The sequence below is a fragment of the Eptatretus burgeri genome, chromosome 7 (genome assembly GCF_056783735.1).
Source record: "Eptatretus burgeri isolate ZD-2024b chromosome 7, Ebu_testis_v1, whole genome shotgun sequence".
Lineage (NCBI taxonomy): Eukaryota > Metazoa > Chordata > Myxini > Myxiniformes > Myxinidae > Eptatretus > Eptatretus burgeri.
Window position 1 is genome coordinate 11,884,519 of NC_140967.1, and position 271 is coordinate 11,884,789.

Sequence of the window (271 nt, forward strand, 5' to 3'; positions counted from 1 at the left end):
CGTGCAAAAAAAGAAACAAAGAAAAAACTTTCAAACTGCGTGCCAGAAATAACAACCACACAGGCCGTTCCTTCGCTTTCGCGTGTCCGTACGTGCATGGCCGTACATGCAAAAAAAAAAAAAAAAAAAAAAAACTTTCAAACCGCATACCTGAAACAACAACCACACAGGCCGTTCCTTCGCTCTCGCGTGCCCATACATGCGTGGCCGTACGTGCATGGCCGTACATGCGTGGCCGTACGTGCAAAAAAATAAAAAATAAAAAAACTTT